The sequence below is a fragment of the Paramisgurnus dabryanus genome, chromosome 16, assembly GCF_030506205.2.
Source record: "Paramisgurnus dabryanus chromosome 16, PD_genome_1.1, whole genome shotgun sequence".
In the NCBI taxonomy this organism is placed as follows: Eukaryota; Metazoa; Chordata; class Actinopteri; order Cypriniformes; family Cobitidae; genus Paramisgurnus; species Paramisgurnus dabryanus.
In genome coordinates this window covers 655,574-672,050 of record NC_133352.1, presented here as the reverse complement: position 1 = coordinate 672,050, position 16,477 = coordinate 655,574, and positions in this window count along the sequence as shown.

The window sequence follows — 16,477 nt, the reverse complement described above, 5'->3', positions numbered from 1 at the left end:
TGCAGCAGCTTGGCATAGGGCAATACTTCCGGTTTTAAAAAGTTGCGGAAGGGCGCCACCTGGTGGATAATAGCGGTATTGCGGAAAGACGGATCTCGTCATTGGCGGGGAAGCGTTTTCTCTTAATTGACGAGATATCTCGTCAATGGCGGGGAAAGAGTTAAATATAAAAATATGTAGAGCTTTAGTACTATTTAGCTTTTTTCATTATTCATTTCAAGAACAAGAACATTGCATACATACAAGAGGATTACAATGTGCTTATTTAACATTTAACATAACAATGGATAAAATAAAATAAAAATAAAAAAATAAATTAACAATAACATGGGGATATTCTACAATAATTCAATAAAACAAAAGGTTTCAAAAATGTTATATATTTGCTTTGCTTTTTTTGACTTTTAACAGTTTCAAAATAATTTCTTAATTCCGTTCTAAATAAAATGCTATTGGGTTTATTATTTGCACATTTTTGTTTATGGATGTGAAATTTTCCATATATAATCAATAAGTTGATTAACAAGTCTTTCTCCACACATTTACTTTTATAATACAAAAATATATCCTTACCAGATAACCGAATTATTATTTTGTGAGTTTAAATATCAAGCATTCCACATCAATCCAAAAAGATTGAGTAAATATACATTGATAAAATAAATGTTTTATGGATTCTACTTCCAAATTGCAAATACAAGTAACCTCCATATCTCTTAAGAATCTGGAGACTACTTGTTTAACTGGATACATTAAATGAACCAATTTATAAGTAATTTGTCACGGTGGAATCCGTGTCATGTTTTGTGTCTGTTCCGATTGTCGTCACCTGGACTCTTGTTAATTAATTACCTGCCTCATCACACCTGTGTATCGTTAGTCTGTTTGTATATATACCCCTGCCTGTTGTATGTTCACTTGCCGGATGATTGTCGCTGATTCCCTGTCTGTTCCTGTGTTCTACGTTTTAGTGTTCCTGTGTTTATTTACCTGCCTGTTGTTTGATTCTAGTGTTTTGTTTCTTGGTTATTATTAAATGTTATTTATTCATCTCGAACTCTGCACATGCGTCCTACTTCCTGATCTCATGTTCCCGGTCGTGACATAATTTCTTTAACTTTATTCGTGAGACAGTATATATTTAATAAACTCCAAACCTCTTTCCATACAAGTTGACTATATAAGGAGTTCCAGTATGGTTTACATCTAGGCAAATATTCATTTCTACATAGTGTTCTTATAAGTTATTAAATTTTTTTTCTAGAATATTTACTCCATTAATACATAACTGAGCATTATGTAAGGAGTTACAATCATAAGATGTATAACCTTGAAAGAGTTAAATAAGTTCACTAGGTATGACATCAAATACAACTGCAAATTCCTTAGCAGTTACTGGAATCTTATAGTGATTGAGGAATTTCACAATAATTAAAGAGGTGACCATCATCTTTAAATAACTGCCTCACTAATATTATATTATTATCATACCAATTTCTATAAAATAAGGATTTGTTTTTGTATAGAATATTCTTGTTATTCCAAATAACAGATCTATGTGGAGAAAAGTTATGTTTATATATGAGCATCCAAGATAAACAAACCTGTTTATGGAAACCTGACAGTTTTATGGGAACCTTGTTTATATCAAAATTGAATCGCAAAAAAAATTCCAAACCACCCAATTTCTTAAAAATCATTTCTAGTATGATGTTCCATATACTACCTTTCCAACTTCAGTTACTTTTTATCCACTTATTTTTAAAAACAGTTTTTAAAATCTAGTACATTTTAACCTCCTTCCTCAACTGGATTGCTTAGAATTGACTTTTTAATGTCAATACATAACTAATGGCTAGTCATGCATCAATTTAAACCTGTGGGAAACAACCCAATAAAGTTATAAAGCTTCAAATGTTGTCTTAGAATTCTTCAAATCCTAAAGGTATGAAAAAGATTGCTGTAAATATGTGGATCCTTAAAGAACAGGCCAACATTAGAAATAATAACTAATAATCATACATAAAGAGAATATATATTTGGTTATCAGTAGCTTTAGTATTCTAATCTATTTTCCATGACATAAACATGTCATGATGTGTCTTATAAAGTTTTTAATAATTGTTTATAGAATTATTGCAATGAAATTGTAATGTAATGATACAATTGGTTGTTTTAAATGTAAATGATTTACTGAAAACTTACTCTAGCACAGCACATGTGTGAACACAAATAAGTGCTTAATAGCAAATCTGACTGACATTTGCTTAATGACATCATATTTGTTATTAACTCCATTTGATATAAACAACACATCTGGATTTGTTATGTTTAGGCCTACTATAATATGACAGAGGCTGTCATCTGAAATACTTGTATGCTTGCACATAATATTTATGTCAAAGAATATATATGTTCTATAAGAACAATTACGTTTGTTAATAAAAAAAATAGTCTAAAAGATTTAAACAAGCAACCATTTAGTAAGACCTACAGAATATATCTCTATGAACTAAAATGACTGTTTCAGATGAGAGAAATATACAAAATGTGCAGAGCATGTTTGTGTATATGTTCCTTTTGTCCATAAAAATATATACGGTTTAATAACTTGCATACCTCACTTTATTTACCTAATTAAAACAGAAAGCCTTCATGGTACTCGATTAAAGGACATGAACATGAATCTGCTAAATGAAATGATATTTGTTATTGACACGATTTAATAACATCATCCACCATTCAGATAAAGTATCTGGTTATGTTTTATTAAATTGTTTCAGTTCTTACACTCAACAACAGTAAAGCCAGTGCAGTACAATTTTCTCTACACTGTATAAATTAATTTATATATATTTATATATATCAAATACAAAAACAACTTTGAAAAAGTATAGCTATCACACAGTCATTTTGAAAATGGCCCTGACGAACGACCCCTAAAGTTTATGACAAAGCATACGATGTATTATTGAGATCAGGCAATATACCCAAATTCCTTATTGTGGTTTTTAGGTGCAATTTTCCGTTATGTCCACTAGATGGAAGAAGAGGATCAATCACTGGCTGACATTTGAACTCACAGAAAACACAGAAGATGATTACTCTTTAACTATTTCTACTATTAATAGAAATCTGTTCACATTTAAAGATGCAGTGTGTAATTTTTAGAAGGATCTCTTGACAGAAATGCAAAATGATATACAAAACTATATTATCAGGGGTGTATAAAGACCTTTCATTATGAACCGGTATGTGTTTATTACCTTAGAACGAGACCTTTTTATCTACATACACCAAGGTCCCCTTACATGGAAGTCAACATTTTGTGGCGCCATTTTACTACAGAAGCCCCTAACGGACAAATTTTTTACTAAGTTGTCTCTGGCGATGACATGTTTGTCTGGTCGCGGCTACCGTAGCTTCTTTATGTGTTTCAAAAGCGAGGGGTGAGTAGTGGACTAAGCCATTGGTTGCAATTCGTGACCTCACCACTAGATGCCACTAAAATGTACACACTGCACCTTTAACTTCATGATTTTACTGTTCCCTGGTGAAAAAGTAGTACACTTCCATAGTGTACTTAAAGTGCTTTATTTTCGCACACTAATTTTGTACTTAATATACTAAAAATTAATCTTTAGTACTTCTTAAGATGTTCTTAAGATGATCTAAGTTTACTTCACTGTGCTATTTTGAGACACCATGAATATGAACTAAAATGCACTTTTAACATACTATCTCTGTATTAAAAAAATATTTAGTTAACACTTGTATTACACTTGAACTCAACTTTCATACAAAGAGGGGTTCAAGTTTACTACAAGTGGTACCTAAATACATTTTTTAAATACATTTTTAGCATATTTTAGTTCATATTTATGGTGTCTCAAAATAGCACAGTGAAGTACACTTAGATGATCTTAAAAACATCTTAAGAATTACTAAAGATGAATTTTTAGTATATTAAGTACAAAATGAGTGTGCAAAAATAAAGCACTTTGGGTACACTATGGAAGTGTACTACTTTTTCACCTGGGTTATAATATTAAAATCAAATTTAGTGAAAGACTACCACTTAGTGATGGGCAGTCCGGCTCTTTCCATTGGTTCGGCTCTTTCGGCTCAAGCTCCGGCTCTACATTTTAGTGATGGCAGTCCGGCTCTTTTCATAGATTCGGCTCTTCTGGCTCGGCTCCCTTAGAAGAGCCGGCTCCCCTGCATGCGTCTGAAGAGTCGGCTCTTCTCGTTCGCTACAAAGAATCAGCTCTTAGAGCCGGCGTTCGCGAATGACCCATCACTATTACCACTTCAATTGTTCTGAGTTGTCAGTTTTATCACTCATGTCACTTTATGATAGCTGTGAAACGTGAACATAATTTTGGAGGCACTTACACGACATTTGCAGTAAGAATTATATTTTTATGTTTTTTATTAAAAAAAACTACATACATACAAAATGAGTGTGTAACCATGTCAATATTAAGTCTTGTTCTTTAACAGTCTTGTTTTTCCTTTCTCGGGTAAACGTGTGTGTGTACAATATACAATGCAAAATATCTATATGGCCATGTCCTTAAACGTCTTGTGATCCCAAATAGCTTGAACCCCGCTAATCGCTGCTTGCAGCTATATTACCGTTTGTTTTTGTTAGGATGTTTATTTTTTTCTGCCATAAAACAGATCGTGCAGACCAAACCGTAAGGCCTAGAGACTTGAGACTTGGCCAAATGATAGGTCTCATTCGTGCGCAAACTTGACAGAGTATGAACCCAATCGGCCTATAGGTGGCGCTACAGTGATGGCAAACGCGTTTAGGCTCATAACTCCCACAATCCTTGTCCAAATGTCAAGTGTCTCATATCCCTGGATTCCTTGCATCAAGACGAACAAAATGTATATCTCCGATTTTATTTCCGTCATGAAAAATTTTCCGCTATTTTCGATTTTGTCGAAAAAAATAAAAACGAACTAGTCCTAGGTTTTTCGCCCCATCGGAATCATTCCAGTGCTAAAATGTTCCTTGGAGTTTGAATATCAATAATTATTAAAAAAAAGTTGAACTTTCGACTCACGGTCAACATGCCACGCCCAAAAGTCTGAATTGTGGGCAGGCACTAGAACATTATTGGCTATAACTGGGGACAGGAATGAAGTATCAACACGATACTTGGTACTTGTGATGAGAGTCATGGCCTGAGGTTTCTTGCATCGTTTCGTCACAGCGCCACCTAGTGGTCAGACGAATCAAATAATGCTTATAACTTAGGCTGAGTTTAACGTATTTTCATGCGACTTTTTTCCTTGGAGTCCTGAATTGTTGCCGAGTCCAACGATACCAAGCATGCCAGGTTTTGCTTTACGGTTGGTTCTGCACAGGAAAATAGCGCTTAAAAAACACGCGCGAATAACTCCGCGAGGGTTATTCCGATCGACTCGAAACGACCATAGGAAGAACATTGTATTACCTTCTGAACAAAAAATTCTATTGGCGTTATGTTAAAATTTCCATCAGAAATGGCCGAAAATTGCAAAAAACGAAAAATTACCTCAAAATGTTGTGTTTTTTACACATAAATGGTTATAACTCCGCAACGAAATGATATTTTTTCACCAGATTTGATACGCTGATGTCTGAGCACAGTCTGAGGCAATACAAAAAAAATGGTATGCCTGCACCACTAGTTGGCCTCATAATTGAACAAAACCTTTGACATTGAGCAAGCCCAATGGTCATACAACTGTTTTTTCACTAAACTAAAGTGTATAGCCATTATACTAGCTAGATGTAGCACAGTCATGACCTGAGATTCCATGCACGACTTTGTCATAGCGCCACCTAGTGGTAATTTGTTATTTTCACTTAAAAATACTGTAACCTTACATTTAAAATCATGAGTCATCACGGATTATTCCTTTCATGACTTTGAGTATAATCATTGGTGGATTGCAAGTCACTCCCTAGCAACCAATGAGAATACCCTAGCAACCATTTAGCAAGAGTTGTATCTCTGTATCAGAACATCGTAGAGACATGGGGTTCAGCTCTTTTGACTCATAAACACTATTTTAAAATTTTGTGACCCGAGTTTTGCCATTGCAAGCACCACAAACATTTCCTTCAGTGTTCCATTTGTCAATGTTCCGTGAGAAGAGAGGGAGACATTTCACTGAATGATAACACTTTTTTGCTGATAACTTTGAACACGTGTGTCTGGTATCTTATTTTTCATCATTTATTTTGTACAATGCAGCAAATCTACACAGCCATGCCCTTAAAGGTCTTAATGTCCCAAATCGCTTGAACCCCGGTAATCGCTGCTTGCAGCTATATTTAGGGGTTCAAGCCCGTAGGGCTGAAACCCTATTGTAATTGTTAAGATTTTTATTTATTATTATTATTTTGCCGTAAAACGGAACGTGCAGACCAAACCGTAAGGCCTAGAGACTTGAAACTTGGTCAAATGGTAGGACCCAATTTGGGGAGAGGTTGATAGAGTATCAACCCGATTGGCCTATAGGTGGCGCTATAGCAATAACAAACGCGTTGATGATCATAACTCCCACAAATCTTGTCCAAATGTCAAGTGTCTTATATCACTGGAATCATTGCGTCAAGTCGAACAAAACATATATCTCCGATTTCATTTCCGCCATGAAAATTTTTTCGCTATTTTCGATTTTGTCGAAAAAAATAAAAACGAACTAGTCCTAGGTTTTTCGTCCGATCGGAACCGTTCCAGTGCTGTAATATTCCTTGGAGTGTGAATATGAAAAGTTATCAAAAAAAAGTGGAACTTTAGACTCGCCGTCGTCAAGCCACGCCCAAACGCCCCCAATGGGCGGAGCCTCTTGGACTTAAATGGCTATAACTTGGGATTGGAAAGAGGTATCAACACCAAATTTGGTACACATATACAATGGACTATTCTGGGGTCACGAAACAAAAATTGCGTCGCTTGACCACTAGCTGGCGCTATAAGACCACCTCAACTTTGAAGGTCTGTAACTACAGAAATGTGCGACCGATCAACTTGACATTTGGCACCGGTGCTCCTGGTCTACGGTACTATCTATGTGTAAAAGGAATTTCGCTTGGATCAAAAAACATGGCCGCCATCGGCCAATCAAGGAAAAGCAGCTGTTAGACAGGGTTAACGGAGGCCGATCGAAACGAAACGCGGTGGTCCTGTTTGTCTCTTGGCCATGAAGGTCTGTGCAGAGTAAGAAAAAATTCGGCCTCCGGGAGGCGCTATCACGTTTTTTCAGTGTTTAAGTGATTGTGTATTATGCAGTGTTTCAGATAGCAACAAGGTCTTCATATCATTAAATAGAGGTACTTACAATGAACAACTTTTCCTCAAGAAGCACTTGTCTCAGTCGAATCGTTTGTTAGATATTCATCATTTTCTTTTAAACCTACTTTTGCGAACTAGTCCTAGGTTTTTTGACCGATCTGAACCAATCCAGTGCTGGAATATTCCTTAGACACTGAATATCAATAATTATCAAAAAAAAGTTGAACTTTGCACTCGTCGTCGCAACACCACGGTTAAAAGTACGAAGAGGTGGTGCCACAAATACTTAAATGGCTATCATTTATGATAGGAATCAGATATCAACACGAAACTTGGTACACATATGCATAGACCTAGGCCCAGGTCATATACAAAAAATTTCAGAGATTGTCCACTAGGTGGCGCTATAACATAAGAACAAGGAATGATGACTAAAGCATATGTATACGACACATAAATATTTGTCCGACCTATTTGTTATTTTGCACATAACATCTGCTTTCAGATTCTTATAAGGGTCTATTAGGATAATTACATATCTTAGAAAACATGCGACCAACAGCCAGCCAGCATTAACCATGTACGTGTCCAGTGTAATGGTGTGCGATTACAACTAAACTGATGGGCCTGTTTGTCTTATGTTCTCAAGTGTCTGTGAGGATTTTTGGCTCATCATTCCGGAAATATTTGCATCTAGAACAACAGGTGTTACGTTAACTGTACCCTAGATCAGTGGTTCTCAAAATTATTCCTGGAGGCCCACTGCTCTGCACATATACAAAAGTCTTCTATTTTAAACAAATCTACTTTAATGATAAGTAGAGATTTTTATGAACTGAACTGATTGTGTCAGATGAGAGAATCATACAAAATGTGCCGAGCATTGGGTCTCGAGAAACCACTGCTTTTCACTGAGTTTGAAAGTACTGCTCTAGATGTTTATGTTTATATGAAAAACAATTTTGTGAATTTACTGTACTATATCTATTTTATTTTATAATCAAATCATCAAAATGTATTAAAACTGTTTTCTATTAAAAAAACAACAATAGTATTAAATGACAAATAATCGAGTAATAATTATAGTTGTCATCATCAAGACTTTTCACTGTATTATACATTTTATTTTGAATTCAAGTGAATGTGTCTATTAACTTGAAATAAAATCTAATTATCCCTACTTCTGTTATCAAATTAAAATATGAACAATTTATATATATTAGTTTTACAAACTCACTACTATATTATTACAATCAAATAGTTTAAATTAAAACTTGTTTAAAGGTTGAACTGGAGATTAGTATGGTTTACATCTAGGCAAATATTATTTCTACATTCATTTCTGTTCTTATAAAAAAGTTATAAAAAAATTTTTCTAGAATATTTACTCCATTAATACATAACTCAGTATTATGTAAGGAGTTACAATCATAAGATGTATAACATTGACAGAGTTGAATAAGTCCACTAGGTATGGCATCAAATACAACTGCAAAGTCCTTAGCAGTTACTGGAATCTTATAATGATTGAGGAATTCACAATAATTAAAGAGGTGACCATCATCTTTAAATAACTGCCTCACTAATATTATATTATTATCATACCAATTTCTATAAAATAAGGATCTGTTTCTTGTATAGAATATTCTTGTTATTCCAAATAACATATCTATGTGGAGAAAAGTTATGTTTATATATGAGCATCCAAGATAAACAAACCTGTTTATGGAAACCTGACAGTTTTATGGGAACCCTTGTTTATATCAAAATTGTATCGCAAAAACAATTCCAAACAACCCAATTTCTTTAAAATCTTTTCTGGTATGATGTTCCATATACTTCCTTTGCAACTTCAGTAACTTTTTATCCACTTATTTTTAAAAACACAGTTAGCAGTATTAAAATCTAGTAAAAAAATTGTATCCTCCTTTCTCAACTGGATTACATAGAATTGAATTATTAATGTAATGCGATCTGTTCTTCCATATGAAATTAAACAAAATAATATCCAACTCTTTTATAACTGATTGTGGGACTTCTAATGCAAGAGCTGTATACACTATAGTTGTTAAAAGCTTTCACTGCTGGGTCCGTCGTTCATACGTAGATTACTCAATTAGCTGGATTTCATTGTTGACGATTTAGCTTCATGTTGAATTATTTGTTTCTTCTAAGGTCATCCTAGAGTTGTTGTTATAGTAACATGTCCGTAAGGTTAAAACTGCTCGGGATTGAAATTCAACTCCTCATAAAAAATGATACATTTAATATTTTAGTAATGTTATTTTAAAAACTATATAATATAAAAAACATAATTAAGACTGTGTTTTAAGGACTAGTCTGAAGAACTAGTAGTTAGTTAGGGCTAATCAGTCTTACTATTTGGATTTAAATATAATTTAAATATTTTTAATATTTTTTCACGTGATAATTAAAACAGTTATGTTCAATCGTGAAGATAAAAATGTATGACTAACTTTGAATACTAGTCTTAGAGATTAATGTTACTGACCATTGGTTTAAGTGTAGTTCCAGACTAAAATTTAGGCTTAAGTTTTAGTTGCCTTACTTGAAAATAGCTTACACTGGCCTACCTTTATATATATCTGGGCTATAGTGTTGTCTTAAGATGTACACCATTAATGTTTTTTAAAAGGTTTGTTTGTAAAAAAGTACCTAAATGTTTTTAAATAACTAATGGCTAGTCATGCATCAATTTAACCTGTGGGAAACAACCCAATAAAGTTATAAAGCTTCAAATGTTGTCTTAGAATTCTTCAAATCCTAAAGGTATGAAAAAGATTGCTGTAAATATGTGGGTTCTTAAAGAACAGGCCAACATTAGAAATAATAACTAATAATCATACATAAAGAGAATATTTATTTGGTTATAAGTAGCTTTAGTATTCTAATCTATTTTCCATGACATAAACATGTCATGATGTGTCTTATAAAGTTTTTAATAATTGTTTATAGAATTATTGCAATGAAATTGTAATGTTATGATGCAATTGGTTAATTTAAATGTAAATGATTTACTGAAAACTTACACTAGCACAGCGCATGTGTGAAAACAAATAAGTGCTTAATAGCAAATCTGACTGACATTTGCTTAATGACATCATATTTGTTATTAACTCCATTTGATATAAACAACACATCTGGTTCAGTTATGTATGGACATAGCCAGTTGTTAAATATAAAAAATGTAGAGCTTTAGTACTATTTTTAGGCCTACTATAATATGACAGAGGCTGTCATCTGAAATACTTGTATGTTTACACATAATATCTATGTCAAAGAATATATATGTTCTATAAGAACAATTACTTTTGTTTAAAAAAAATGTCTAAAAGATTTAAACAAGCAACTATTTAGTAAGACCTACAGAATAGATCTCCATGAACTAAAATGACTGTTTAAGATGAGAGAAACATACAAAATGTGCAGAGCATGTTTGTGTATATGTTCCTTTTGTGGACTAAGCCATTGGTTACAATTCGTGACCTCACCACTAGATGCCGCTAAAATTTACACACTGCACCTTTAACATCATGATTTTACTGTTATAATATTAAAATCACATTTAGTGAAAGACTAACACTTTAATTGTTCTGAATTATCAGTTTTAACACTCATGTCATTTTATGATAGCTGTGAAATGTGAACATAATTTTGGAGGCACTTACACAACATTTGCAGTAAGAATTATATATATTTTTTTTTTTATAAAAAAAACTACATTCCAAATGAGTGTGTAACCATGTCAATATTAAAGCTCCCGTTCTGTCTGTGATTTTGAAGCTTTGATTGTGTTTATAGTGGGCAATATAACATGTGTTCATGTTTTTCACGTGTTAAAAAAAACGCGGTAGTTTTCACACAATTTACTTATCTGTATAGCGCTGTTTTCACTGTCCTCAAAACGGGCTGATGTCTTCCTTGTTCTATGAAGTGCCTCCTTCAGAAATACGTATCAAGTTTTTATTGTGTAGTTTGTTAAGTGTGCTGTGATTCGATAGCAGCTAAGCTTAGCAGAGCCGTTTGAGCCAAAGCAGGTGACTGACGTATTCCTGTGGACGGAATTTAGTCAACTAACTGTTTTAGTGACGTCATTAAAGCAGGAAATAGAGAGCTGTAGTCCAAACCGCCCGTTCGTTGTAGGCTTTTAAAGAGGAATTCTATTGAAGAAAATGTATCGCCTGGCAGTGAACTTTGAGCTTTATCATTTTACAGGTATTATTTATGCTATTATAGCAACATTACACGCAAACTAGGGTTTAAAAAATGGTATCAGGAAGAACGTGACATTTAACCTTAAGTCTTGTTCTTTAACAGTCTTGTTTCTCCTACAAAATACAATGCAGAATATCTATATGGCCATGTCCTTAAACGTCTTGTGATCTAAATGGCTTGAACCCCGGTAATCGCTGCTTGCAGCTATATTTATTATTATTATTATTAGTTATTATTATTCTGCCGTAAAACGGAACGTGCAGACCAAACCGTAAGGCCTAGAGACTTGAAACTTGGCCAAATGGTAGGACCCAATTTGGGGAGAGGTTGATAGAGTATCAACCCGATTGGCCCATAGGTGGCGCTATAGCGATAACAAACGCGTTGATGGTCATAACTTCCACAAATCTTATCCAAATGTCAAGTGTCTTATATCCCTGGATTCCTTGCGTCAAGGCGAACAAAACGTATATCTCCGATTTCATTTCCGTCATGAATTTTTTTTCGCTATTTTCGATTTTGTAAAAAAAAATAAAAACGAACTCGTCCTAGGTTTTTCGTCCGATCGGAACCGTTCCAGTGCCGTAATATTCCTTGGAGTGTGAATATCAAAAGTTATCAAAAAAAAGTTGAACTTTCGACTCGCCGTCGTCAAGCCACGCCCAAACGCCCCCAATGAGCGGAGCCTCTTGACCTTAAACGGCTATAACTTAGGAAGGGAAGGAGGTATCGACACCAAATTTGGTACACATATACAGGGGACTATTCTGAGGTCAGGTGCAAAAAATTGCGCCGCTTGACCACTAGTTGTCGCTATAACACCACCTCAACTTTGAAGGGCTGTAACTACGGAAATATGGGACCGATCAACTTGACATTTGACAGGTGTGCTCCTGGTCTGGGGTACTATCTATGTTTAAAAGGAATTTTGCGTAACTCAAAAAACATGGCCGCCATCGGCCAATCAAGAAAAAGCAGCTATTAGACAGGGTTAACGGAGGCCGATCGAAATGAAACGCGGTGGGCCTGTTTGTCTCTTGGCCATGAAGGTCTGTGCAGAGTAAGAAAGAATTCGGACTCCGGAGGGCGCTATCACGTTTTTTCAGTGTTTAAGTGATTGTGTATTATGCAGTGTTTCAGATATCAACAAGATCCTCATATCATTTAATAGAGGTACTTAAAATGAACAACTTTTCCTCAAGCAGCACTTGTCTCAGTCGAATCGTTTGTTAGATATTCATCATTTTCTTTGAAACCTACTTTTGCGAACTAGTCCTAGGTTTTTTGACCGATCTGAACCGATCCAGTGCTGGAATAGTCCTTAGACACTGATTATCAATAACTATCAAAAAAAAGTTGAACTTTGCACTCATTGTCGCAACACCACGGTCAAAAGTACGAAGAGGCGGTGCCACAAATACTACAATGGCTATCATTTATGATAGGAATGAGATATCAACACGAAACTTGGTACACATATGTATAGACCCAGGCCAAGGTCACATGCAAAAAATTGCAGAGATTGTCCACTAGGTGGCGCTATAACCTAAGAAAAAATAACGATAACTATAGCATATGTATACAACACATAAATATTTGTCTGACCTACTTTTTATTTTGCACATAACATCTGCTTTCAGATTCTTATAAGGGTCTTTTAGGATAATTACATATCTTAGAAAACATGCCGACCAACAGCCAGCCAGCATTAACCATGTACGAGTCCAGCGTAATGGTGTGCCATTACAACTAAACTGATGGGCCTGTTTGTCTTATGTTCTCAAGTGTCTTTGATGATTTTTGGCTCATCATTCCGGAAATATTTGCATCTAGAACAACGGGAGTTACGTTAACTGTGCCCTAGATCAATGGTTCTCAAAATTATTCCTGGAGTCCCACTGCTCTGCACATATACGAAAGTCTTCTATTTTAAACAAATCTACTTTAATCATCAGTAGAGATTTGTATGAACTGAACTGATTGTGTCAGATGAGAGAAACATACAAAATGTTCCGAGCATTGGGTCTTGAGAAACCAATGCGGTTCACTGAGTTGAAAGTACTGCTCTAGATGTTTATGTTTATATGAAAAACAATTTTATGAATTTGCTGTACTATCTGGGCAAATATCAATATGAAACATAAAATAAAATTTTGTCGTTGTATTACTGGATTTGATGTGATGTCACATAGTGAGGTGGGCACCATTTGTAACCTGTATTCTTTATTTCATTTGTAGCTGCTGTTATGTTCCTTTTGTCCATGGGTTTGCATCTGCATGAAAATTATTATAAGATTTAATGATTTGCAGTCATTTACCTCATTAAAACTAAAAGACTTGAGGTAATCAATTCAAGCATTTTGAAATGTGACATTTTCAAAATGGGCCAGACTAAGTATATCTAACTAATTAACTAGTAATGTGAAGCTTATGACAAAATATTAACAGTTTTATTAAGATCAGACAATATATGTCTTTCCAAGACTAGGGCTGGTTGAATAAACATACAGTAGCCATTAAGTAAAGACTGTGTTTTAAGGACTAGTCTGAAGAACTAGTAGTTAGTTAGGGCTAATCAGTCTTACTATTTGGATTTAAATATAATTTAAATAATTTAAATATTTTTTTCATATGATACTTAAAGCAGTTATGTTTAATCATGAAGACAAAAATGTATGACTAACTTTGAATACTAGTCTTAGAGATTCATGTTACTGACCATTGGTTTAAGTGTAGTTACAGACTAAAATTAAGGCTTAAGTTTTAGTTATCTTACTTGAAAATAGCTTACACTGGCCTACCTTTAAATATATCTGGGCCATAGTTTTGTCTTAAGATGTACACCAGTAATGTTTTTTATAAGGTTTGTTTGTAAAAAGTACCTAAATGTTTTTACATAACTAATGGCTAGTCATGCATCAATTTAAACCTGTGGGAAACAACCCTATGAAGTTATAAAGCTTCAAATGTTGTCTTAGAATTCTTCAAATCCTAAAGGTCACTTCACACTGGTCAGACAGACTCCAACAGACGCGTCTGTTGGAGTCTGTCTGACCAGTGTGAAACCCCTGTTGGAAGTTGTTGGATCAAAGTAAATGAGACTTTAGAATGTGGTTGTCTGTTGGTGTCTGTTGGTGTCTGTTGGAGTTGGTAGTTGTCTGACCAGTGTGAACTGGCCTTAAAGGTATGAAAAAGATTGCTGTAAATATGTGGATCCTTAAAGAACAATAATAGGCCAACATTAGAAATAATAACTAATAATCACACATAAAGAGAATAAATATTTGGTTATCAGTAGCTTTAGTATTCTAATCTATTTTCCATAACATAAACACGTCATGCTGTGTCTTATAAAGTTTTCAATAATTGTTTATAGAATTATTGCAATGAAATTGTAATGTTATGATACACTTGGTTATTTTAAATATAAATGTTTACTGAAAACTTACTCTAGCACAGCACGTGTGTGAGCACAAGGCAAGGCAAGGCAAGGCAAGTTTATTTGTATAGCACATTTCATACACAGAGGTCATTCAAAGTGCTTTACATAGAAATGAGAAAACAATATATAAAAGAGAAAAAAGAAAATTTAAAAATAATAGATACACAATAAAATCACAATAAAAAAAGATACATGAGAATTTTGAATAACAATTAAAGAAAATGAATGTGATTTTAATAAAAACAGTTTAAAATGTTAAACAGAATAAAACAGGAGTAATAGTGGCTTGAGTTAAAGGTGCAGTCAGTGTAAAGCAGCACAGTGCTCATTCAGTAAATGCAGAGTTAAACAGATGTGTTTTTAATCTAGATTTAAAAGTTAGTATTCTAATCTATTTTCTATTTTCTATTTACAAATAAGTGCTTAATAGCAAATCTGACTGACATTTGCTTAATGACATCATATTTGTTATTAACTCCATTTGATATAAACAACACATCTGGATCAGTTATGTATGGACATAGCCAGTTGTTAAATATAAAAAATGTACAGCTTTAGTACTATTTTTAGGCCTACTATAATATGACAGAGGCTGTCATCTGAAAAACTTGTATGTTTGCACATCATATCTATGTCAAAGAATATATATGTTCTATAAGAACAATTACTTTTGTTTAAAAAATAGTCTAAAAGATTTAAACAAGCAACCATTTAGTAAGACCTAGATCTCTATGAATTAAAATGACTGTTTCAGATGAGAGAAACATACAAAATGTGCAGAGCATGTTTGTGTATGTTCCTTTTGTCCATAAAGATATATACGGTTTAATAACTTGCATACCTCACTTTATTTACCTAACTAAAACAGAAAGCCTTCATGGTACTCGATTAAAGGACATGAACATGAATCTGCTAAATGAAATGATATTTGTTATTGACACAATTTAATAACACCATCCACCATTCAGATAACGTATCTGGTTTTGTTTTAATAAATTGTTTCAGTTCTTACACTCAACAACAGTAAAGCCAGTGCAGTACAATTTTCTCTACACTGTATAATACAAATACAAAAACAACTTTGCAGAAGTATAGCTATCACACAGTCATTTTGAAAACGGCCCTGACGAACGGCCCCTAAAGCTTATGACAAAGCATACAAGTATTATTGAGATCTGGCAATATACTCAAATTCCTTATTGTGATTTTTAGGTGCAATTTTCCGTTATGTCCACTAGATGGCTGTAGAGGATCAATCACTGGCTGACATTTGCACTCACAGAAAACCCAGAAGATGATTACTCTTTAACTAAGTCTACTATTAATAGAACTCTGTACACATTTAAAGGTGCAGTGTGTCATTTTTAGAAGGATCTCTTGACGAAAATGCAAAATGATATACAAAACTATATTATCAGGGGTGTATAAAGACCTTTCATAATGAACCGGTATGTGTTTATTACCTTAGAACGAGACCTTTTTATCTACATACACTGAGGGT